At 30.8% G+C, this 27,402-nt stretch overlaps 1 protein-coding gene across 1 annotated transcript in view; it reads right to left on the bottom strand.

Annotated features, from left to right (window-relative positions):
• The window catches only part of LOC108908866 (protein c-ets-1-A), a 351,302-nt gene that overhangs the window by 261,313 nt on the left and 62,587 nt on the right, over nt 1-27,402 (bottom strand). The gene's annotated exons all lie outside the window — the stretch shown is intronic.

Here is a 27,402-nt window from a genome sequence, read left to right as displayed (position 1 = left end):
TTACTGCAATTGCAGTTAGCAGCAGCGTCATATGTTTTTATTAATCATACAATTTTGAAGAATAAGAAACGGAAATCTCCGGAAATCTTTTCTTTACTCCACTTGCTTTATTTGTTAGAATATACCTATTTGATGAAAGCAATATTTAGGGAAGCAGACAAATACGTTTTTCTAGAAAACAATGTATTTTCAACAATTTTAACAATGGCTTTTTGTCAAATCAAATTTTACATTATAATATGCGTCACTGCTGTACAAAACCTGTTCCCGAAAAAAGTAACATCTAAAATGTCACCGAGATAAATTGTAACTAGCGACCTCCTTAAAAACAACCGAATTTCAGTGAAATGTATTTTTTTCAAAATATCTGGTATATGTAATGAGAGAAATCACCCTTCACGTCACCACTGACCTACCTTCCTAAAGCATATGTCAACAATTGTTAAACGTACATTTAAAAACCAAATCAGATTACTGTTATACCTATCGGTCAAGACGATATCGACGAGAGGTTTATTAAAATTTTAAATTGAAATCTACTTAGCTTATTTATACTGTCGTATAAAGAGGCACCTTATTGCATTAGCATAAATGTTAGTCTAATGCGATGATGCTTCCACGAGTCAATTTTAAAACATAAAAGTATAATACTGCTCCCTGAAACTATATATGGTGTCGTATATATATATAAAATAAGGCCTTAACATATAGGACTTTGAAAGTATGAATGTATGTATGCAAACATGACATATGTTGGCATCGCTATCTGTTTCTCCGTAATCCTTTTTTATGTTTACCAAGGAATATATCATACTTTAAGCCCATTTAAAAAATTATAAACACAAACTCCTTAAAAATTAATTTTGTATTGAAGAAGTGTTAATTGGAGATTTTTAAAGATTTTATAGAAACAGCTGTAGAAATTTACTGATAAATTAACTCTTACAGTTTAATCTTACATTTTACAATATCTTAAATTAACCCTTAAAGGTCACACTAATGTGAATTCGTACCACCGTATTTTTTAACAGCTGGCATTTCTTAGATAGTAGCTGCCCCACCACGATAATTCCTTCTATAGCCCAAACAGTTGAGCCGTACCACAGTCTGTTATTGCCGACCAAAGTAGAAAGTCTGAAAATACTAATTGGTGCGAATTCGCACTAGTGTGACTTTAGTGTGGGAAAAAGTGTAGCTGAAATTTATTTTTTTCATTAATTACATTTGTCAATATTTACGAAAAAGTAGAAAAAATCACAAGTTCAAAAAATGCCTATACTCGAGATCGATAATATCATTTTATCATGGGATATTTTTTTTCTTAAAAGTATAGACTTTGGACTTATAGTATTTCGAAAAAAAATAAGAATTTAAAAAAGTAATTTTTCGAAAAATGTTTTTTATTAACAAATTATTTTTTTTAAACTTAATTACATCATTCGAAAATTAAAAAAAAATATGCTGTTTTTGTTAACAAATAAAGAAGACATAAAGGTTCAAAGTTGGCAAAATCCCAAGTCGCACTAGTGTGACCTTTAAGGTAGCACACCCCAAGTCTGATCTTTGAGGGTTAAATGTGAACAAATTTCATAGGAGTCACTGTCGCCCTTATAACACCAGAAAGAATCGCTGAAATAGGTCAATTAGTAAATAGAAATTGTCACTTTTTTGCAATATTTTTTATTTTTTTTCAGCGATATTTTCTTGAATAGGACGCTCTATATTTTGTAGTATAAATAGATAGCCCTTCTATAGACGAATTCAGCGATATACCTACTTTTTTGACATTCGTCAATAAAAATGTAAAAAAATGTTTTTCATGTCGTTCTGACGGCTATTTCAAACAATCATAGTGTCTTCTATATTTTAAAAAATGTACCTACTCTTTTTTCTCCAAAAAAAAAACGATAAACACATAAAATTCACCAGAATACCTTTGGTATAACATGAATCTAACAAAGAGAATAAAATTTATTAACAACGATAGTTAAAAAATATTTATTTAAGTAGTATTTAATAGTTTTCCCGAATATTTTAAAAGTAATTTTAATGACCGACAATAATAAATAATATGAAAAAAATCATGCACGATTTTTTTATATTATTTTGTCACTACTATCCATAACTTTTTTAAATACTTTCTACTGAATTTCTAAACTTTTTACGTTTATGTTTAATTGTACTAGTCTCATTTTTTTATAGAATTTGAATATTTGTTCTCTTTTTTATTGGCGTGTATAAACACATTTATGTATAAAATATTAACAATTTAAATAAATAACTAAATAATAATAGCCATAAGAAAAAAGTTCCAAAACTCCAACTCCCCAAAAAAAAAACAACATTGTATGTCCTTTTCTTAAATATTCAGGAAATATATTTCAGTCAAACAAAGAAAGATATACCAAGTACGAAGTCCTTAGCTACAAGGGTTTTAGAGTTGCTATTAGAAAATATTTGCGAGCTAGATATATCTTAGTAGGTACTGATTTTTGTAACCTTCTGTTTGTACCTGACATTCATTATTCAGATTTCAGATAATACTTAAGCAGATTTATTGAGATATTTCCATCTCGAGTCGAACAGATCGCGAGTCATATTTACGACAAAATCACAACACTTACCGACTACCGAGCTTTTGCGGTAACGTAGCGGCGAGGCTGGCGCGAATTTCCTCCGCAATGGATATCCAAGAGCGAGGAGAGCGACTGTGATTTTATGAATGAACTATCTGCGGGATGTAGGTAGCCTTGCCTTGCCGGTGCTGCTCTAGACCGGGCTATGAATGGGTCTGAAGCTCGGTGTTGACATTGCGCGGCGTTGCCGTTTTATTTAAATGAGCTGGTGTTGGCTGATATATACATTGTTTACCGACGAACTACTTGCTGACGGGCAGGAGTAAATTACCACTGGAATCAGACTTTGTAATATAACGCGGTGTTTACGGTAATATTTGGTTTAATGCAATATTAGCGAGGTCCATTTAATCCATGATGATAGGTCAGCATTCCTCTACATTCCATCATTTAATCGTACTCTTTTAAGTCAAATAACAAAAATTGTCAAGGTGTATATGTACTTCCAGAATGTTCTCTTTGTAGCGGTTGTATTAAAATCATCTTAGGGTACAAATTCCACAAGGCACGAGAAAATGCATTAGTCGTTGTCGGTGTAGAGACGAAAGTTTTAGGAAATTTTCTTAAAATTTTCTAATAAAGTATACAGGGTGTGGCGTCTTTAATGCAGATAATTAAAAACCTAGACTCTTGACAATAAATGAAGCAAAATAATCCAAAACGATTATGAGATTTGAGTATCAAAAATATTTTCCAAAAATTACAAGAAGTGACAAAATGTTAATGCCGGTCCTGTTTAACATAGTGCAAAAAACATTGACCTAGTCCGCACTCCGCACGGCCGGCACCTGTGGGGTGTCAGTTAGTGTCAGGACGGTTTTTACTTGCGGGAGAATTGCTGCTAAGTTGTGTCAAAAAGATCACGCTTCTGCTGTTTAGACGTTGTGTTTATTAAAAACGTTTCTTATTTTTTATTTTTTAAGTTATTGTTTTAACTAAATTGCCAATGGATAACAAGGACAACAATAATACGTTTACTACTATCGAACATCCAGACATGGTGATAGTTAGAATAGCTGTAGGTTTGCATCTTTTTTGTTTGTCGTGATCCAACCTATCACTTCTAAAATAATAGTAGTCTTTTCTGTAACACCATGTACTTTGTTTCTACAAACCTCTTGTCTGGGATTGCACATTATCATTTACAGTGAAATAACTTACTGAATTTTATGTTTATTTTTCTTTTTAATTAAAACGAGAGGATTGTATTAAACTGGCCAAAATGATTTATTATTCCATTAAAACATTTTATCTCTTTTGTGTGTATTTCATACATTTTAATTTGGCAATACTGATTTGCGCAAAGGCTTGACTCTCTGTTAAGTTCGGTTCGGCAAGCGTGCGCTGATGTTAATCGAATGGCATGACATTTTTTGACCAGGACCGTACTAAGTTTTATTTCTTCTTTACAAAATTGAAGTTCAATTTTCTTGACAAAACGTGGATATATGAATTTCTTATATAAGGGTTTTTATTGCATATATTCCTAGGAATCTGCATTTTACTTTTTCTGCACTAAAGACGCCACACCCTGTGTAAAAAAAAACAATTATTGACTTACATTTCGAAGATATAAACCAAAGATTGGTTGTTTTTTATATATATGTCCTTTGTCTGGAACAGGGAATTTTTCTCAATAGAAAATTTAAGATACGATTCATAAATTTAACAGTAGAACACGTATCCACGCGGTGATTCCATGGCAATCTTGACTATGTGTAGGATTAATAGATAAATCAAGATATTGTACAATTAAAGCAAATATATGATACGTATATCAATCTAATAAAAAAATTACATACAAAAATGACAAATATATAATGTTTGAAAAAAACAAAAGTTTGGTTTATATTTTCAAAATTCAACTAAATTGTTTTTTATATATCTTTTAAATCGCAAGTAAATTCTTTATCATTTTCTTTCTGGATAGAAAGATAAGAAAGTTAAAAGAGGTATAGTCTTTCGATCTCAACTGAAGAACCAAGAGGTCGGTGACGCAGCAACTTGGCATTGAAATATTTGAAAATCTTGTTCCCACATTTATTTAGCCATACTTATATACAGGTCTGGAGGTGGTAGAAATGTATACGCCCAGTTGAAGAATGCGCGTGCGGGAAACGAAATACAAACACAGCTCCATTGGACGACTGGGCAATAAATCTCAGTTGTTGACGAGTGGTTGACAAATTGCCTAGCAGTGCAGAGCAGCAATGCGGAATTTGGTGTGACTCACGTAATTTTAATTTATTATAGGCACCTTCTATTAATCACTGATACCTATTACAATTGCGAAAGGGAGAAATAAGAGGGATATTTTGTTATTATTACAACATGGCATTTTGAAGACCTTTTGAAACAGTGCAAAACGAAATTTACCATCAATATAATAAAATTGTTTGAGGGCATAAATAATTAAAATATGTTGTTGGCCAAATGAACATATAATAGAAAATACAAAATTATTATAATTTTTTACCTTTAGCAGAAAACTTTTTTAGGGACGCCTATGAAACTCATTAAATTCGGAAAGACTAAAGAATGTTATATGAATGGCCATGTACAGTGTGTCTAGAAATTCAACTGTCATACTGTCATGAGAATAAATCGATTTAGGCCAAGTTACCTTAGTACAATTCTGCTTCCAACATGCGACAGCGAGATTTTAAAGGTTGCCAAATATAAATATAATATAGTTTCTTGTATTAAAAAATGAGGTCACTAAAAAACTGTTTCATTTTTTTTTGCAACATTTTTCTTGCAAGTAGAGATTTCGGATCACCACTCACATTTTCTCAGCCGTGATTTAGTATACTAGGTAATTAACTTTAACGTTTTAGTCAAAATTGTAACTAAATTGCAAACACAGACTGAACCTTCAAACGCGTAGATTTCTAGGGTTAGAAATGAAATTAAAAGAAGAAATGTTAAAAAAGTGTTAACAACCACTTTTATCCAATAAAACAATCAAAGTTCAAGGCTATATACATAGGTATACGTTTAAATATATGCAATACGTATTATTATTATATTATATTATTTTTACAAACTTTACTGACAAAACTAAAGTTAGTAAACTTCTAAAACCATTACAGATATTCTTTTATTTTTCCATATTCACATTTTGTGCATAGCATTTTTCATTATTTATTTATTTATAAATAGATACTTCTTAACTTTTTCTTTTTAAAATCTCACTAATTTTACTTCCTGCAAATTACGGATTTTATGCACAAATTGACAACACCGCCCGGCGAATTGCTACTGTTACTATTTAGCAACCTATTGCATAATTTTCTAGTTATGGGCGATCTCATCTGAATAAACGTTGTTTACAAAAGTGATAGCTGATGCTACCTGAGATATTTAGGATATAGTCGATTTTCTCTTGTGGATTATACTGTCTCAAAGTCTATTTAGCATCTGTGTATACGATTTTTGTTTGAAAATCGCTTGATTAAAGTACACTACCAGTTTTTTAGAGAATGTAAATTAAAAAAAGTTTACTTATAGCGAGAAATAATTGTATATTTCGGCATAATTTAGATGTACCTATAGTCATCTAATATGAAAATAAAATACCGTATTTACAAACATGGAGATGATTTTGTAGTGAAAGATAGAATATGTATTGATAATTAGCTTTTTCAATACTTAGTTAAAATCGTTGAAATTGCAATATGGTGTATTAAAATAATAAGAATCAAAATGGTTCAAAATTTACTGAGGACCTCTGCAATCGTTTCCTAGTTTTCCTAAAAAGAGGTTAATAGTTGTGGCCATAAATGGTAATTTATTTTTTAGGTTTTTAACTGCTTTTTGTGAAAAAAAACGGTCTGTGTGGTGTATCTGTTAATATAATATTATGCAAATAAACATACTTAAATAGCCCATCAACAAAGTAATAGTGAATTAACAGATATGATAGAAACGAATTAAAAGGTTGATGAAAACTTCTAGTTGCACATCTTTATGATTTCCAAATAGGCATGCTCTAACAGAGGCAGAGTTATCGGTGGAATCAGTGGTTCCAAAACAATTTACCGGCAGATCAAATATGGTTTCATCCTGATGACGCCCCTCCATATTTTGGATGTAGAGTGGCAACTGAATGGCCACCTAGGTCTCCCGATATGACCCCGCTTCACTTTTTTCTGTGGGGTCACAAAAATGTAGGCTACAAAAATAAACCGCAAAATATCAAAAAGTTGCAGGAAGGAATAAGGCATGAAATTTCCACTATTCCTCCCAACACCCTTTTAGATTTTCTATAAAGTTTTGTTCAGCGAATTCATTATTGTCAGGAGGTAAATCGTGAACACTTTGAGCACCTTATAAAATAGAATTCCAAAGAAAATATTTGTTTATTAAAACTTATTTTCCTTCTTTTTTTAAAATTGAAATATTTAAGAAATTCATTAAAAAATACATTTATCAACCCTGAACTATTATGAATTTTTATTTTCAGTAAAAAACTATTAATAATATAATCATATCCATATCCTCTACCTTGTGCAATTTTTAAAATAAATATTCATAATTTAGGGTCCTTTTTCTTTTATAAATTTGAGCAGTAAAAAAAATTATTTTCAAAGTTCGATATCTCGAAAACGGTTAAGTTTAATGTGCTGATGAATTTTGTTTAGAATTTCGAGATGAATTGAAATATTGCATAATATACAGGGTGTTCCAGTAAAAACAGCAGCTTTGTTTCGTTGTGACTTTTTGACTGATCTTGTATATTTAATTTTTCTTTATTGTAAGATTTATGTATAGATTTTAAAAAATCCTAAAACGTTTGTGTCTTATGGTTTTTCGATAGGTATATTTACGTTAGTTTTTATGTAAAATTAAATGTATTACTGTTATAAAATACATTCTAGGAGGAGATTCTCAAAACGATAGTATGGTTTAAAAACCTAATCAGTTATTATTTAATGCAGCACTGTACATGCAACTCTTGATCTTATTACTCTTACAATTAAATATTTATATTTTTTTAAGTAATTATTATTGCTAACAGCACCTTTGCCCTTATAAAAATTAATTTTTCATTTTAATTACGTCACGTCTTGCGACACACATATACTCTTTCTCCTACACTAACCATCGCTGCATTATCTCTTGTAATTATTCTCTTTTTAATTAGATACACTGATAAATACCCAGAACAATTAAAGCGCTACTCAGATAAGTCATTTCCAGAATCCTAAGGAAAGAAAAGAACATCACGACCGGACGGAGATAGAAGAAACAGATGCAATGCATCCCAGTCATCGTCCTCGGTAGCAAGACGTTAGAAACAAGTAGTGGGCTCATTAACGATCGACGATAAAAAAACTTTGAGGCCGCTATGGATACAATGACAATAATTAGAATAAATGCCGGATAAATTTTAGTAGCGATTAATCGATCCGGTGAGTTTAATTATGAGTTTCGTGGTGTAAGAGCGTCGTAGAACCACCTTCCACTTCTTGTGGGAGCACAAAACCAGTAGCTGGCCTCCGCAGTCGTTGTAGTCAGGCCGGTCGACAAAACATTTAATTTGTCTCTTAATGTCCCGAATGGGAGCACGATGTGATATGTAAATGACGTAGTTTATTAGATGCATTAGTAAGACTGTCGAATTTTTATGTTGATGTTCAACCAGTAGTTAATTAATTAATCGTTGTTTGGGTGGCCGCTGTAATTTTTGTTTAAATTACGTTAATCTATAGGCGTGTGAAATCTTCCTGTCGTAGGAAAATTTCGCGTTGGCCGGGAATAGAATCAGTTCTGGTTAATCTATTAGGAATCGCACAATCTAAAAATTCTTCGCAGGCTTTCAAAATGAGCGACCAAAATTAGATTATTTGAGAAAATTGCTACAAGTTTAAGTTAATTATTATATAAGTGTTTTAAGTAGCATTTTATCTACGCAAGAATATTTAGACGCGAGCACGTAGTTCGACAATCATATTTGTGCAGTCAGAATTATTGGAATTTAATAAAAAAATATTCGCACGACTTGATATTTCTTATAGCTGTTTTACATTGACAATTTATTGATCAATTAATTCATAAAGTCGCTTCATTAAGAAATTGGACAAGTGTAATGCACCAAATCTGCTGTCAAATAACTGCATGAATTTATTCATCAAGTTCTTGACGAATTAGAGCATGTTCTAATTTTCGTCAATTTCTTCGTGAAGTTCGGAAGTACCAACCCAACAGATTTCCAGCCTCAGATCAGTAATGAGGTTATGTTATTGGAATATGTCAATAATTGTGTAGCGTCGTACTAATTTTGCATTGTTTCTACTGATTTGTTACTTACAAAAACTAATATTTATATAATATGTGTCAGAACGGTACCGCTGTTGTATCACTACAATTATGAGTGGAAAGGTGACATTTTTGAAATTTATTTGCTTCTTTGATTCATTGGTAGAACTGATTCATACGTCAAAAAATCTTGACAAAGTCTGTAGCAGTGTAAAACCACACTGTTTACCAATAAATTCGTGAATTAATTCATGAAGAACTTCGTCAATTTATTCATGAATAAATTGTCAATGTAAAACAGCTATTACTAGTATTCAATGAAATGTGTTATACCTACTATGGTTGCTATGGTACGTTGTTTATTATCAATTATTTAATAAACAGTTCTATCTGAATTTACTATAAAAGTCTACAAAAATATAGAAATTGGAAAATATAACAAGCTTACTCCTCATTTCAAGAGTAAATCGACAGGATACAAAGCAAAAAACCTGCAGTATTGGAAAGAGCACATATAGAGGAATTTTTGACTAGAGCTTCCGATAAAGAATATTTAATGATTAAGGTAATATCTCTCCTAACATGTTGTTAGGTATATAGTTAACTTTGAATTATTTTGGGTTGCACTAATAATAATAATAATGGGGGTTTCTGGTGCCTGTTGATATTGCGAATTGACAAATTTGAAAATTGGTGACGTACAGGCAGTTACCTACTTGTTTCAATACCTGACACCAAGACGGGCTTTTCAAGAAAATTTACAATTATAGGAGAAGGATTTTGCATGAATGCTGTTGAAATATGCAGAAAATATATTTCTCTGATGCGCCCAATTCGCCTAACACAAGGCTTTTTAAGATACATCAATCAAAAATGTACTTCTCAGTCCGTTGGAATCAACACATTGGCCAAGGTACTCGCAATAGTTGCTTCATTCCTGAATATCGCAAATCCAGAAGCATATACTGGCCATTGAATGAAGCGTACTTCAACAACTTTATTGGCCAATAAAGGTGCTGATCTTACAACCATCAAACGGCATGGTGGATGGAAGAGCTCATCTGTAGCAGAAAGTTATGTTGTCTATATCTAACAAACTTGATATTATAAGGAAAATATAACTGCTCCTTACAAGAAGAGACATCCGAAACTTGCAAATTCTTCACAAAAATGATAGCAACAATGCTGCAAGGGTTGTTATTAAAGAAAAGGAAGTTAAATGTGATAAAACAGAAAACGAAATATCTATTACCTACTATAAATGTAAATATTAATGTTAATAAGAAAATACACTAAATTTGATTTGTTATAGGTTTATTATTTTTTCATTATTTTACTAGTGAAATAAAGTTGCTTTATTCCAGTAGTGAATAAAGTATCACTTTAGACGTTTCATATGTGTGGATAAAACTCCGATTATAAGCGATTGTGGATAAATATTTTTTATACTCAGATACAAACCGAATATTTTTCATATTATTAGAATACTAGCTGGCCCGACAGACGTTGTCCTGTCCAAATTTCAATAAATTTGCTTGTGATCGTTTTGTGAATTTCATACAAAAATCTCATAGAAAAAAGTACTTTCAGTTTTTCCATAATTTTCCGGACTTTTTCATTTTTTCTTTCACTAAAAACCTTATTCGGACTATTACAACCATTAAAAAAAATAGCCAAATCGGTCCAGTCGTTCTCAAGTGATGCGCTTACCAACGAACATCATTTAATTTTAATTTTTATAGATTGAATATTATTACAGTTATATAAGATTAACACATTGAAATGGCAAAAGCAAATGAAAGGTGAACAACGTTTGGGTTAACTAAACTAGACGAAATAATTTAGAATACGAGGAATACATTCAGTTACACAAAAAAAAATACAAAAGACTTTAGAGACAAAGAAATACTCCTTACTGCTCTTTTGTTCGATGTGTACATATAGATAAATTCCTGATATTTTTATTTTCGCTCACTCGTCAAAGTTTTATCATTAATTCCCAAAACGATAATTTAGAAAGGAATTACCTTTATAAATTCGGAAAAACGTAGATACTGTTAGGGTATTATTTCGACTGGGGCCGTTGTTTATAAAACAACGATAATAAGTGAAGGCCAAGGCGCGGAAATTCGGACTGAAAGGCAGGGACACGACAGAGAGAGAATGACCACAGACGACTGACGAGGTGTTGTGTTGAGATAATTTGGTCATTGTTGTATTTGTTTCATTATCAAATAAAGTTATTTTGTGAAAAACTGTACAATACCTACATTTAGCGATTTGTATTTATTGTTATATTCGCCGTTCTATATAAATATTTGTTTTGGAAAATCCTTGCCCCTGGAGTACCAAAATAAGGTTAGATTGATGACCTCACAGTGCTTATCTCAGTCTCTTAAAAAATAATAACGATTAGATCATTGCACCGCAATTTATTGTTCCATAATGGATGAAAACCGAAAGCTTAGATCTATGCATGGGCGACCGCAGAGGGGGCAGGAGGGGCCGTGCCCCCCGAGATTTAATCTTCTCATGTTCAAGGTTGAGAAAAAATATTTGATCAAAAGAAAATATATTTAATTAATGCAACTGCTTATAACAGAAAAATTTAAATGAAAAAAATTTTGGGGTCATTTTTATTTGACCTCTTTTCTTTTTATACAACTGTTTAATTGATTAGTTTTTTAAAAATAATAATTACTATTTATTTACAAAATGTTTTAGTTTAGACGTAACCCTGTGATTATTGTTAAATTTATTTAATTTTTGTGCTTTAAAACAATGTGATTTTAGTTTTTGTTATCTTGTTTAATACGCTTTATTTTAGTAATAACTCTTTTTGTATCTATCTCCTATATTTGTAAAGGGTTACCCAAGAAGTTTTACACAGTGTCTGTCAAATATTTGGAAAATGGAAATGAAACTTGGTGTAGAATGGTAGTTGTTCTTTATTATCAAATTTTCTTTCCAGTTTTGTATTTACGAGAATAGGTGTTTTCTTAGGCAATAGCAGGAATATTATCATTTGAATCAAAATCATGTACCTATTACTCGTATTTTCAGACGTATGATGGGGAAATGCAATTTCAAAAATATAATTTCTATTATCATTTATTTTATTAACTAAATTGTACTAACATAAATTCAATAAATTAAAGTTAAGACGAAAATTCAAACCGTAGTTTCCGTCTTAACATTAGTTTACTAAATTTATAACATTTTATTTTCCATCATAATTTATATTGTAACAAGACTTTTGAATATTTAACATTTTGAAGTTGATTTTACGTGAAAAAATAATAAAATAAAATTGGATTAATTGATTGATTGCAGTATAAACTAACAAATTGCATTTCCATTACCGTAATCTCTTTTAAGAGGAGATAGGTATTTCCTATCTAAAATTTCGTGAGATATGTTTTAAACTTCTCCTAAATACACAACCACAATTTCGATTTGACCCTCCCTCCGTCAAGCAAATTTTTCTGTGGACGCCCATGGATCTATGACAGAATAAAGTTCCACGTTTTTCAGTTTCAGCTTCATTCTTTTAATATGTTAAATATTTTTGGCATAATTTGCATTCGTAGAGTTTCCATTCGACTCGTTGTTATAGCTCGTCTGAATGATATCAAATTTTAACGTGTAAAAAGACATTAGAGCAATTATCTACCTATTGAGTTATTGCCAGATTGCAATATTCTTAGACATAACAGGAAAATTTATTTTTTTTTTTAAATTAGTCTTTCTGTAATTGCAATATACAGGGTGATTCACAACTTATCCATAAAAGATTGGGAATAGATGCGTCATGGAGTCAATATCGTAAAAAAAAATGTAAAATCCTTACAGCTTCCCAGAAAAAAAAATATTGAAGTTGTAGTATTTACAACCCTTACATGGCTGTCTTCAGCGTCATTCATGTTGTACGCAATGCATTGTCTCTCTCTCTCCACGTGGCCTCAAGCGATTTCGAATATTGAAATTCAATTTTAGTATTAACGTTTTTGCGATAGTGTTTACATTAGTTTTTCAAGTGTCAAAAATGGGTTACGTGTATAGCAACTCGGAGTTGATGGATATCGTTTTAATTTGTGGTAAAGCAAGACAACATTTGTGTTATGGTGACGCAAAATAACAATTGTGTTAGTTCATAGAAACTGGGTAAGACAGTCTTAAAAGTGTTTACACGTCGATGGACAAAATGTTGAACAGTTGTTGTAACATCAGATATGTCAAATTATTTTATTAATTTAAACCACAAATTAATTGTATTAATTAATAATAACAATAGCGGCAAAAACAGTTGAAATTGCTGATATAAAATAGGTATTATAAAATTTTATTTATTTCTTTCCCTGGGCAAGAAATTCTTTCAATTTTTTGTTCGTTCATTTTTTATTACACTTTGCCGCCGTGCCGATCGCCGACTGCATGCTTTGCCATGCGCAAGGACCCGTTTCAAGTGCCGTGCAGATGTGTATTTTTAAATCATTTTCGAACTGCCCTTTTTTGATTTTTTCCCTTGTACAATCAAAAACATTTTTTTGAATAAGTTCTAAATCACCCTATATATCCAAATACATCAATTTGAACGAATATGGAGATATAAAGCCGGTTATTTTTGAGTTACATATTCATTGATAAAACATAAAACGTCAGTTTTGATCACAACTGCACTTCTACAGGTTGTGGTGAGGTACAGAAACAGAAAATTGTATACTTTATGAAAACTTAATCTACTACTATCTACAGTTAAAAATATATATAATACGACACGATTTAAAAATAATAAAATCGTTGAAGGAAAAAAAATGCTAGTACCATGTTTATGTTCCTTGGTGTCAATGATTAATAGCTCCAACCTCAATTTCTTTCTCTTCAGTCGCCTTCACCGGCATTAAAACAAGTTTTTTTGGCAGTTTCGATAAAACTTTCACTTTTACTCACATTACAATTTTTTTCGAAAATAGCAAGCGTAAGTGGACTTTACGGTTTTTATAGAAAGACAACATTTGTGTTATGGTGAAGCATTTGTGTTATGGTGACGCAAAATAACATTTGTGTTAGTTCATAGAAACTGGGTAAGACAGTCTTAAATGTGTTTACACATCGATGGACAAAATGTTGAACAGTTGTAACATCAGATATGTCAAATTATTTTATTAATTTAAACCACAAATTAATTGTAGTAAATAACAATAACAATAGCGGCAAAAACAGTTGAAATTGCTGATATAAAATAGGTATTATAAAATTTTATTTATTTCTTTCCCTGGGAAAGAAATTCTTTTAATTTTTTGTCCATTCATTTTTTATTACACTTTGCCGCCGTGCCGGTCGCCGACTGCATGCTTTGCCATGCGCAAGGTCAGGTTTTACAGTGGACCCGTTTCAAGTGCCGTGCAGATGTGTATTTTTAAATCAATTTCGAACTGCCCTTTTTTGATTTTTTCCCTTGTACAATCAAAAACATTTTTTTGAATAAGTTCTAAATCACCCTATATATTCAAATACATGAATTTGAACGAATATGGAGATATAAAGCCGGTTATTTTTGAGTTACATATTCATTGTTAAAACATAAAACGTCAGTTTTGATTACAACTGCACTTCTACAGGTTGTGGTGAGGTATAGAAACAGAAAATTGTATACTTTATGAAAACTTAATCTACTACTATCTACAGTTGAAAATATATATAATACGACACGATTTAAAAATAATAAAATCGTTGAAGGAAAAAAAAAATGGTAATACCATGTTTCTGTTCCTTGGTGTCAATGATTAATAGCTCCAACCTCAATTTCTTTCTCTTCAGTCGCCTTCACCGGCATTAAAACAAGTTTTTTTGGCAGTTTCGATAAAACTTTCACTTTTACTAATATTACGATTTTTTTCGAAAATAGCAAGCTCAAGTGGATTTTACGATTCTTATCGAAAATAGCAACACTATGTGGACTATCTTCACGGTACCATCAACAAAAGACATCACAGCCATCCGAGAACGGGTTAGAAAGGATTGCTCGCCTCATAGGGGTCTTAAATATGCATGCAGAGACGCTGAATAGTTACCAGTGAATGAATGGGTATTGTTACATAACCAACTGTGTCAGCTAATTCGATCAAGGTAATCTACGCTAATACAAATAGACATTCAATTAAATTGTATGCCCAACTTAATCTATTTGTAATTACACAGTCAAGGAAATGTAAACATGCGTTTCCGATTAGTATATTTCGATAATGAGATGTGGTAATTTCAGTTTTACTACTACAGTCCATTCACCAACGTTCATTCATTAAGTTTATGGGTACATGCAGATCATTTATCTATTTCACACGAAAACAATCCCGAACTGTTTTCGAATCAATTTGTAATAATAGAAATTCAAATTTGTTTTCTTTAGGAACATATTCGCTAAAAACATATGTGTTAAAAATAGAGCAGTATCTAAATAAAATGAAATGACTGAGTATAATTTTTTTTGTGCGGAAATTCTGTGTTGAAAGATGAAAATAACATTATTGAGTAGATATACGTTGAACGTGCATGGTCTTAAAATAACTTTGCTTATAAAATCTGAATTAATGTATAAAACTGATTTTTTTATATCTATATTTTTATTTTAGACATAGATATTTAAAGTAATTGATTTAACACAAGTACACCCTACTTGAACTAATATACCTAAATCAATTTTGAGATTTTTTAACGTTGTTACAATGGCCTATAAGTAAATGGAATACTCCGTCGTAAAATACATTTTTTTAACCTTTCTTTTTTTTAATATATTTTAAAGACAGAACTAAAAACTACTATAAATGTTGACCATTTGTATTTGCCCGTCTATCACTCTGCGGTACCTAATATCATATAACCCAGGTGTAAAATAGTCATCTTGTATTCTGATCCTGTAAACAATGATCAAGCTTGTGGCTACAAAACATTGGTCGACGAAATGGATTGAATAGAGCAAACTTCGGCTAAACAGAACCGTACATCACAAGGCATAATAGTTCATTAAGTGCGTATCATTCGCGGCTAAATTTTGTTGCTGGTGCATGCTGTTTAGGATTATTTTAAGATAGCTAACACTGATTCAGTTAATGATATAGCTTAGTAAAAGAAAATATCAGTATTTTGTTTCCAATTTTATAACTTTTTAATAGTATTTCTTTTAACTTTCCTAAATGCATCCCTGTGTACGTTTATGAATACGCTGTAGCTGTGTGAAACTTTTTACTTCGTTGGAATATGTAGTGACAGTAGTATAACTCATCAAAACTAGGTCACTGTCACAGATTCACAAACTAAATAAGGTGCTTTCAAAATTAGGAAGAATACTGTTTAAAAAACAATTTTTGTAAGTACTTTTATTTATTTGTTATTATGTAGATACATAAAAAAAGCAACAATAATTATTTTAAAACATTTTTCAAATAATTATTTATAAATGTATCATATTATATCATATATATTTATTTAATCTTATATGTCAAGAAAAAATTCATTTATAAATGTATTTTTTTTCTACATTGTTCGAATTCCAATATCTGCGACACTCCTTTTAAAAGTCCACAGCAAGAATTATATATTGTACAAAATAATTTATAAACAATGTAAACGGATTAATTTAATTCAACTCATTTTAAAAAATTTCTAATAAAGCTAGGTATATAAATATTATTTATCAACTATTAATAATAATTTACAATGTTTTTGTAGCAAGTTACTTTAGTCAATTAGGATATATGTATTTAAGTAAACGTGATTATATTTTTCTATCTCGAAATATGAACATTTTTTATTATATAACAAACCACTTGAAGAAAAAAAAAACACTCGATAAACACACTGACAGCACAACAACAAGAAAAACAATGAAAATACTTAGTAGAATTAGAAAATGCCAAGATTAAACAAAAGAAGAGAAAATACTCTAATGATGACAGCGTTAACATATGAACAAGATGTCTCCTGCGTATAAGGCTATTCTTTCCGAGCATGCGCATTAGGAATAACACGGCTAATGTTAATTTTTTACTTTATTTAAATTTAGGAATATTCTTTTATATCGTTTTTTGTAAGTTTTAAGCACAGTTTTGTTTAAACTAATGCAGAACATAACTGTCAAGTATCTTTGCAATCTGGAAATGTTTGCAGAATTTTATTTATTAGTTTGACCAGAAAAAGAAATAAATAATATTTCTTCTAAAATAGTGTATCTCTATTCTCCATTTTTCTCAAGTACAATTATAAGTAATTATTACTTTCTTCTAAGGGGATCAATGTTTTTTATATATTAGCGCCGATTACCATCTTTAAGAACTAAGATTTTTAGTTCCTTAGCATTTCTCATAAACTGCGATATGGGTAGGCACCTAGTTAGATATACCTCGATACGCAGAAATTGTTTAGGATTGCTCTTTATCTAAGTGCAAATCTATTTAAATGAAGTGGGCCACACGAACTTGTAACTCCAAAATGTTCGGTACCTACACGAAAGTATATCATTTTAGAAAGTTACGGGTTTTGTTATGAAATACAAGATCTACCGAGAAACTTTTATAATATTATGTATGATATAAGCTCTGGATATTATAACAAACTTGTAGAAAGTTGTGTATACATTAAAATTATTTCCTGTAATTAATTATAAACTAATTTATTTGTTAATGATTTAAAAAAAAATCAATGAGTTAATTAAGGTTACTCTGAGGTAGATATATCTTAAGATCTTGCAATAATAGATGTTATTACACTAGATTTGATGGAAATACGATTGGCATTTAACTAATAAGTATTTATTATGTATCTAGTTCATGAATTGTTTAATTTTGTTTTCATTCTTTGAAATGTAAATCGCTTTACAAATTGCATTGTTAACTTGTCAATAGAATTTTAAAGCAATCATAATTTGCGAAATCTTATATTTTGCTCAAATGTTGTCATGTACTGTCTCAGTTGTACTGTTTAAATATCATTTATCGATTGGATTTTTTTTGTATTTATATTCTATTTATTATTAAAATGTTTAAAACTTACAGGCGGTTACACTTTAATGGCGTATTCCTATATTTTCCTCTGTTATAAAGTTACATATTTTTTTGAAAAATCGGACCGCGAATGACGTTATTTTGAAAAATTGTTAAGCATACAAATTAGCTGTTAAGATATTTATAATAAAAATGAAGCAGTCTTTAAAATGAGAGATGTTCGGATAAGGCAAACTCAGATTACAATATTCTACCAAAATCAACATGTCCACTATATTGTCATTCTCATGGTAAATAAAAAAAAATTAAGAGAATAAACAGAGATTAGAAAAATTGCATTTTCGGCCTACAATGTAACGATGAAGTTAGGAACTTTCTTTTTATGGATACATTTTTACAACTTGACTAATCTCATTATAACAAAATCAGTTGCCTCGGAAAGGCACAACTTCAATATATCGGATGGGGACATCCCCCGGATGACTCCTCAGAATGAAATCCTATCAAAAAAGTTGTAGGAGTTCAAAAAAACTAATTTAAAGGTGACTTTGTCTTTGATCTTAATTCCAATTTTTTAGTCAAATCAAGGTCAGTTTTATTTTATAAATCTGTAGAGCGTAAAATTTTGCGTCCGAATATAGAATCAATCATTTTTTCTTGAATATACTTGAAGGTCATTTCAAGGACGAATTTGTTTTTTCTTAATAACTTGTTGGAATTTTAACTGTAGAGAAAAATGTTGCAAAGAATATCAGTAGTACTTTTAATGACAAATTTATTGGTGACCTTTTATTTGCCATTGACCTTTTGTTTTTGGTTAAAACAAAATCAAATTAAAAATTTTGAAACCTGTATTTTTAATGTCAACATCAAACACTAAATTTAACGAGCAAGTCCAATAAAAGTTCGTTTAAATATCATAATAATAATAATGAAAAGAGAAATAACAAAATGTTAAAAAAATAAGAAAAAAATAATAAACAATAATAAAAAGTTGAAAAAATAAAAAAAGGGGAATAATTTATTTTGTATGTCAGAAATTTCATAAAAATTCATAATTTTCTTACATATCTACTTCAAGGTATTATTATTGGCATACAAATTTGTTTACTATGACTAACTTCTTTCGTCCGGCCGAAGCCTGTGACTTTCGTGTAAATCACCGATATCTCGTGTAGGACACGGCACGGCCGCCGCATTTAAATGACAATCCGTCTTGTGCCATTCACCAGGACCTAAAAATGCTGAATGAAGTTGTTAATAACCCAGCCAGCTATGACTCGGAGAACGACAGTGTAAAGTAGTGAGTAGTGGCTAGTCGTAAATCCCGACGTCGTCCTACGATCCCGCCTGTTATTGTATTCAATCCATTCGACTGGATACCAACACTCGCATGCACGCTCGTATCTCACATTATGAATAAATTTGTTTGTTTCTTTGTATTCAAGTGTTGTCGCTACGTAACGCCGAGATGGCACTATACATACGTAATGCGTGTGCCTAAGTTAGGGTCCTTTCGACGTGGTAACACCCATCGTTTCAAACATCACACTTGGGTCCGACTAATGCAAACTTACAGTATTCTACAAACTTACAATATTCTGGCTTCTGTTGCTTTCAATTCTCCTAGAGTTAAATTCCACAACTTTCTGTTGACTGAAAATTTTAACCACTGAATGAATTCCAAAGAAGATGAATCTTTTTAACCACTACTCCTGTAGATGTTTTTAGTTTCACTCATCTGATATTATAGCGAACTCAATATATGAGCGTTAACCATTTGAGTAACCATATTATGCAAACATATAGCTCGGAGCTAGCTGAAATAAGCATGGGCGTTCCACAGGGCTCAGTTTTGGGCCCAGTCCTTTTTCTGTTATATATTAACAACATTGTTGAATTGTCCGGTGAGGCATATTTTGCTCTTTATGCGGATGATACATCTCTTGTAATTTCTGATAAATGTGAGAATAACCTTTAATAATATATGTTTATATTTTAATTCGGATAAAACTCAGATTCTTACATTCCACACCTCGTAGAAACCACTTGGTGATCTTGAACTTTGTGTTAACAGTGATACTAAGTTTCATATTCATGATACTTGCTGTAAGTTTCTGGGTTTATATCTGGACTCGCATTTAAACTGGAAGAGACATTGTGAATTTTTAACATCAAAACTCGCATCTTTTTTATAACATTAGAAATGCAATTGGAACTGACCATTTACTAAAACTGTATTATGCGCAAGTTGAAAGCTGACTAAGGTATGGAATTATAAATCTAAGTTTTTAGCCAACTGCGACGTCCATAACATAAACACTAGAATAAAGAATGATTTGCGTATCCCTCATTCTAGAGTAAATATTACTTTTAAAGCACCAAGTCGGATTGGTGCCAAAGTGTTCAACAATCTTCCAGAAAATATAAAAAATATTAAAAGTGTAAATGCTTTTAAATTCAATCTAAAATTGTATCTTGATGAAAAGTGCTTATATAGTATCGCAGACTTTTATACTTTATCAAGCATTACTTGTAACGTTTATTTACTCTTTTTTATATTATGTTTTATATATTTTGTTTTTTTTTTAATATATGACGTGTTTAAATATTTGTTAAAATGTAATTTCTGTTTTTTACAACTTCATATGACGTTTCTTATACATTTTTTATGTCTCAAAGAATAAAATCTATATATCTATCTATACACCAGGCAAATAAAATTTTTACTCGAAAAAATTCTTATCCGCGATATTATTGTAAAATTGTCTAAAGGAATATAATACAAGACATCTCTCATCTCATGAGTCAAAAAATTTTATTATCTAACTTTTCTATAAACAAAGAAGTGAGGAAAACAGTTTTTTCACTTTGCATGGAAAAACATCAATTTTAGCGAAAAGTGACTCACAGACAACCTGTAGGGCAGGGGTCGGCAAGTAATTTTAGGTGGGGTCCAAATACTTTTGAAAATTTTTAACGAGGTCCAGAAAAAAATTCATATTTCTTATTTTTTTATTTGGACTCAAATTTAATCTGCTTACTAACCATTAACAACTCAAAACAATCACACAATTGTAAAATACTAGAAAAAATGATAAGATTGGCACTTAAACGTAAAAAACATTTTTTAAATAATTTATTTGAGTAATTTATACTTTTAAAAAATTTTTGGCGGTCCAGTATTTTACCTTTCGCGGTCCGGACCTGGACCGCGGTCCGCCAGTTGCCGACCCTTGCTGTAGGGAATAAAATGAACTACAAAATGAGACTAGCTAACAAAATATTGAAAAAATAAGTTTACTTTGGCTTAATATGTAAAAAAATAACTTTTTAAATGAACGATAGCTTCATTTAATTATTTAATAATAGTAAAGTAATTCCGAAATTGAAATTTTAATTAATATTTCGTTTAACAATAATTTTTGTGACATTTTTGTAAATTAAAAAAAATTCAGTATAGAAGATGCATTTTTTCTGGGGTTCACGAATTCGTAAATATGTCCATTGTTATTTTTTACCCCAGTTTTAAAAAAAAAGAAGTTTCTACGAAGAATAGAAGCCGAGATATTGTAAAATTTACAGCGCGCATCAATTTGAACTTCTCTCGCGCGCGCGCGGCTCGCTTGGACGAGTTTCCCCCACTACCACGCCGGACATTTTACTTAGCAAGTACCTTCTCTTTAAAGGGCTTGTGAGCCCTTTTCAGCCAATGAAATGTGAGCCAATTTTCCACATTTTTCAATGCAATTCACGGGAAATCGTAGTTTACGTCGTAAACTTTATTTTGCGAAAAATTCAAGTCTTAATGTTTATAAACAATTAAAAAAAATCTTATCTTGGCTCCTGTTGGTCGTAGAGGTTTTTTTTTAAATAATTTGTATTTTTTTGTCAGCTATCCATTGAATCTATTTTCGGTGAGGTAGCATAAATAGCAACAATTTTATTCAAATTGTTTATAAGCGAAAGACGCACGATTTTTTAATGCACAATTTGAGAATGTTAATGTCAAAAAAACGGTGATATTTTTTAATAGGTCGCTTAATTACGTCTTTAAGATTGCAATGACGCTTTCAGAATTATGTTTGGTTGAAAATTAACGCCTGTACAGAGGCTTAAAGTTCATAACTTTTGGAGCCTCCGTTATAAACAGATTGAATTGTGCGAAAACTATTGCACCTACAGCGCCCACTCTTGGCACACTTTTGAAGTATGACAAAACCCTCAACTTGTTATAGGTTTTTATAAAATTTTAACAATAAATGCGATAGTTTTAAACAAATTAAGAAATGGGCACTTTTCTTGTTTTTTTTTGCATTAACTTTTTTGTTTATTAACCGATTTTAATTTAACAAGTCCCATTTTGTAGATAATTTTATTCCCTACAAGTTGTCTGTGAGTCACTTTTCGCTAAAATAGATGGTTTTCCCTGCAAAGTGAAAAAACTGTTTTCCTCGCTTATTTGTTTAAATAGAAAAGTTAGCTATTAAAACTTTTTGACTCACGAGATGACAGATGTCTTGTATTATGTTCGTTTAGACAATTTTACAATAATATCGCGGATAGGAATTTTTTCGAGTTTCTCTCTTTTTTTCGCTAATTTTCCTAGTCTATTACTTAACATAAGAAACACGTCTTTTGGTTTATCGTGTATACTAAAAAAGTGGAAAAAAAAAGGAATTGTTACCGTTACTTATTAAGCCTAGCATTTTACAGACAAGAAATCGCACTTTCAGTAAGACACCGACAGAACAAGTAGATACACCCAGTAAGTGACGAAACGTAACCTAAACTAGAGCAATTTCCTTCAGTTTTTCGCATTGAAAGATCATGGAGAACATATAAACATCAGAAAATGTATCTTTCATGTTTTGTCCACCAAAATAAAGATACTCAATAATTGTGATTAATGCATGTGTTAATAAATTCCTAAAAGCATTTATAGTACCGTACGCGATTTTCTGTATATTCAACATGCGTGCAAAATTGAGGAAACGTAAGATAAATATACGAGGCAAAAATATGTTTTTTAATTTGAATATATTGTCAATTATCTCATACCCTGAAGAACTGGAACAATGAAGAGATAGACACTATTTCTAACTTGCTTAAATTTTCTAAAATGCTGGACAAAAAAATTGCACATATAAACGCCCCGGACTCGATTACTTCGAAAAAAATTTCAGAAAAAAATTGTAGGGCACCAAGGGGGCCGTTGAAAGGTACATATTACGACTTCCGGTCTAGACAGGAAGTGCTGTTTTTAGACCGGAAGTAAATTTTTTTAAATGGAAACTCATTTTTTACCACGGACATCGATTGAAAAACGAAAAAAAACTTTTAATTCTTATTATCTTTTCGATTTAACCTATACTTTGTCCATAAAATGGATGGAAAACAAGAATCTTGAGACAACGGAGTACCTACCTCATTGGGATCACTTTTTTTTTAATGTTTCATACAAAAATTGTAGGGTGAAAAGGGGGCTATCTTGATATGACCTTGACCTTGACTTCAAGGTCGTTTGAAGATCAAATTCAAAATTTTAAATGAGATCCTCTTTTTTGACCTCAGAAATTACAAGAGCGGGAAGTTTTACAATAAGATATGAACTTAACCTCAAGAACAAGATATCAAGGTCTTTTTAAGGTCGAAAAATTGTATAATTATTAACTACCTTTAGCTCCACCCAGGACCGTCGAGTCCAACCGGGAAATAATTTTGTCTCAAGATAAATGTCCCACCCGGTATATTGATAAAAATTATAAATGCGTAACCCATTAAAAAAATAGTAAGAAGGTCAATGTGAAAATAAAAGCACCACAGAAGAACAACATTTGCTCCAGTTTTTTAAATATTTTACTTCGACATTAGAATTTGACCAATAATATCATTTTTTTTAGTATAGTACTAAATTTTCGCAATTCCAATAATAAATAAATACCGATTCGAAAAGTTTCTTGAAACTTTTAAGTTTCAGAGAACAGATTTTTATATTAACTATTTTGTTAATTTTTGTAGTTTTAATTTGCTCTAGAGTTATACTAATTTGAGGGCATGCAGGATATGTAAATTTCATTAAAATATGTTTTAATACCAAAAATACCAGTAAAATATCTAGAAAAATATTGTAATAACAATTTTTTCTTGTTTTTATTTCTAATTTCTGCAATTTTTTGTTTCGGAAGAAAGACAAGATTTATCCAATTTTCCTTCTTTTATTTTCTGAAATGTTGAACCTTTAGTCAGTGAATCTGCACCTTCTAAAATATACTTCAACGAAAAATACACTACCATACATCGGTAATACAGTTAGTATATTTTCCTACACCTTCCACACCCAAAATGTAAAATAATTTCATTCAAAAGCAAAGTTCAGAGACTAAATTACACTTGCGAAGAAAACCAATTGATGAAGAAAGTGTAAAAGCAGAGATGAAAAAATACATACTTATTACACAAGGTATCCTCTAAAGGGCTGTTAAACTTCTACAGGGTGTTCCTTGGTCGAAATTAACACAAACAATTCTTGAAGATGTCCTGACATTTTTTTTTAAACCTATTGGGGAACACCCTACATAATTTTAACAGAATCACGATCAAGTAAAGTTTTATTTAATTTAATTTAGCAACAAAAACGACATTTTGTATTCTATGTTCAATTAAAAAAAAAATGATTCCACCGAAGACTAGGATTATCGATTTATCAAACCTTGTACTGTTCTTCAACATTCGAAAACAATTTTTATTAAAATTAACAAGATATAAAAACTCCTCATCCTGTTCTTCTGGACATTATTACTTACACACCATTTTCACTACTTTCTTAATTACTTCCTGTACAGATGGTCATTTCACCATAATTTACGTTGATAATACTATGTATTGGCAGGTTTTATCTCTCTGTAAAGTTAAATGGATTCAAACGTTCTTACGATTTCCTCTCAGTACATTGTCTGATAATTTTTATCAAAATATATCTGATGGAATGCTACGTTAGAATTTGCGGACTTATCTGCAATTTATGACTTAAAAATAGGACAAATATGGCGTGTTACTATTTTATATTTATCTCTATATTCATCGGTGACATGATCATTATAATTTGTACTTCAAAAAGTGTTATTTCGAGCGTAATATCACAATACGTCACGATATAATAGGGATTTATTGCTTCAGTATAGATGAGAGTTATTATTTTTTCTATTGCCAGACAAAAACTAAATACACACTTACTATTAGTTATTACTATGATGAGATTTTAAACATTAGAGGGCGGATTTTTGCAATACAACCCTAGTATTGGTGCTTCAGCGCAGGCATAACAGGTCTTTAATTTTGACTCAAATACAAATATTTACTGTAGCAACAGCTGTCGCGCCATCAATTGTATCCACAGACCCACAGACAGCGCAGCATCTTTCTAGGGACCCTCTTGTCCCCAGCCTTCCAACTAAGGCCCATCATCGTTCCAACGTCAAGATGCAACTCGGGCTCTGCCAAACATGGCTATTGCAAAAGCTGTTCCATAGTGCGATAGCACAGGTCACAAAGTTACTGTGTCATCAATGTAAAGCCTGACATCTGACGCGTCAAGTCTAGGAACGCCAGAAAGTTAATTCAATGAAAAATGAAATGACATTTGTCATTTGGATTGTTTTTTACTTATTGCTGTTTGCAAATTATTCACAGTGTTGGTTATTACGTTCTTTGATAAATGCTTAGATTATGTTGTAGATAAATTTTGGACAAATTAATGCAACCACTTAAAACTAAAAAACTGCATAACAAAAATATATCAAAACTATCACTTTATAATTCTATACATTTTGCAGTATTTTTTAAACTATCTACTTGTACATTTTGTCTGTGCATTCATCTCCCCATTGAAGAAAAAAAATCATTGATATACTTACATACACACACAAAAAAATATATTTTAGATCAGCAAAACTGTACCTAGTATAGAATCAATAAAATAGTAAAAACAAAAATAAAGCATTAAAACTATAAACTAACAGTAAATTATTTCATTAATAGGCAAAAAATATATCTAACATGTCCTCAACATTGCAATAGCTGACAATCATCTGATATAAAGGAGATGCTTTCATAACGTTAGTTCTTAGAGTGGGTAATTTAAATATATTATTTTCACGAGAAGCAAGCTTAGGAACTTTGATCTGAATTTTGTTCAGTAACCAGGTGCAATCAATTAAGTTGTTTAGTATTTTATGTAAAAAGACAATTTGATGTGTAATTCTACGTGTTTTTGACTCATTACAATGAAAACGATCAAGTAGGGCATTATGTGGATATCATCTTTTAGGATATATTCCGTCAAACCTAAATGCGACAAGTTTTAAAAATTTTCTTTGAACTTTTTCCAAAGATTCAATGTGAGCCCTATAAAAAGGACTCCAGACAATTGATGAATATTCCAACTTTGACCTAACAAAAGGTTCATAAAGTAATTTCATAGTATGTATGCTGCGGAATCCTTGAGAAGAACGTATAATAATACCTAAAGATTTATAAGCAGATGATGCAACTATTTCAAATGTGTTTTATAAAATTTAATTTCGCATCGAAAACAACACTCTCTTACGTACTGAGGCCTTTGCAACATTGAACAATCAAGATTATAGTTATATTTGATGTAATTAATTTTACTTGTAAAAGACATTACATTTATCTGCATTTAGAGGCAATTTATTTTGGTTGCACCAAACAGCTATAATATTTATTGCTTTTTGAAGTAGAGCACAATCAGATTCAGATGTAATTTCTGTGAATAATTTCAGATCAGCACACAACAAACATTCGCAATTATATTATTAATAAACATTACGAACAATAACGGGCCCAAAATAGATCCTTGTGGTACATCCGACCTCTGGCGTAAGGTCTGGATTTTTATTTTATAGAAGGGACATCTATTGAAGGTTGTAACTCAATTTTCACGTTTTCATCTATTTGAAAAGGCTGATCTAATGATGTTAAAACTTGCTAAAATTAAAATCTTGCCATTGATCAACAGCATTTATCAAAGCATGTATAGTCTTTCCGATCTCAATTGTCAACAAATGACCTAACAGTGCAGTGCTGCAATGCGGAATTTGGTGTGATTCAGGTAATTTCAATTTATTATGGGCGCCTTCTATTAATCATTCATATTATAATTGCGAAAGGAAGAAATGAGTGGAATATTTTGTTTACTAATATTACAACATGGGATTTTGGAGACCTTTTGAAAAGGAACAAAATGAAATTTACCATCAATATAATAAAATTGTTTGAGGACATAAATAATTAAAATATGTTTTTCGTCAAATGAAGATACAATAGAAATTTTCTACACATTATATACAAATTATTATAATTTTTTACCTTTAGCAGAAAACTTTTTTAGGGACACCTATGAAACTCATTAAATTTTATTGTTAGGGGTGTTTATGCATGTTCAACTGACTTCGGAAAGACTATACTCTAGCTGTCTTGTATAA

This window comes from Anoplophora glabripennis, unplaced genomic scaffold (assembly GCF_000390285.2).
Source record: "Anoplophora glabripennis isolate ALB-LARVAE unplaced genomic scaffold, Agla_2.0 scaffold81, whole genome shotgun sequence".
NCBI classification, from domain to species: domain Eukaryota; kingdom Metazoa; phylum Arthropoda; class Insecta; order Coleoptera; family Cerambycidae; genus Anoplophora; species Anoplophora glabripennis.
Note: the sequence above shows the minus strand (reverse complement) of the source record. Positions and strands in the feature narration are given on the sequence as shown.